The sequence below is a fragment of the Myotis davidii genome, unplaced genomic scaffold (genome assembly GCF_000327345.1).
Source record: "Myotis davidii unplaced genomic scaffold, ASM32734v1 scaffold356, whole genome shotgun sequence".
Lineage (NCBI taxonomy): Eukaryota > Metazoa > Chordata > Mammalia > Chiroptera > Vespertilionidae > Myotis > Myotis davidii.
Window position 1 is genome coordinate 1,313,916 of NW_006288188.1, and position 817 is coordinate 1,314,732.

The following is an 817-nucleotide window of genomic DNA, read 5'->3' on the forward strand; positions in this document are numbered from 1 at the left end:
CCCCCCTCCTCGGCCCAGGCCCTCTAGCTGGCGCCAACCAAATGGCGAGGAGCACCACCGCCCTCCCGGGGAGACCCGTGGGAGGACGGAGGGGGGGCAGTGGCTCCGGATGGAGTGCTGCAGTGACAGCACCCGCAGCGTGGGTGACCCTGCCCCGGGCGGGGATGGGGCACAGGAACCCTTCTGCTTTACAGCGAGATTAAGCTCAGGTCAAGTTCTGACTCAAAGTGTCAAGGAGCCTTTTTGTAACCTGCTATACAATTGAAACAGAATCTGTGCCCTTTGGAGGAGATAATAACTAACATCTGGGGAAGCGTTTTACAGCTTCTAAGGGGCTTTTCATACACAGGCTATCTCATCTTCGCAACAACCTAATAACAGATAAATAAAACCAAAGAGCTGAAAATAGGTGGTGTGCCCAAAGTTACCAGCTACAAAGTGGCTTGGGAAACCAGGTCTCTTGGATCCAGCCTCCAGGTTCTTGCTCTTCACCAGCCGAATCCCAGAAAATTCTAGGGGCTTTGGCAAACAGCCCCAAAGAAAGAAGGGAAAGCTAACAGCCTCTAGTTAAGATGCTACGGATCCCTTCTATGAACATACCAAGAAAAGCATCAAGCTGTTTTCTTTGCCTCGTGTCACCTTCCTCCCTGAAAGCGATGCAGAAAGATTACATTAAATGGCCAGATGGGTATTTTCCAATAGCTTAATGCAGTGATTTTCAACCTTTATAATCTCATGGCACACATAAACTAATTTTTAAAATTCTGCAGCACCCCAAAGTATATATATGTATATATTTGCCGATCTAACAAAAAAA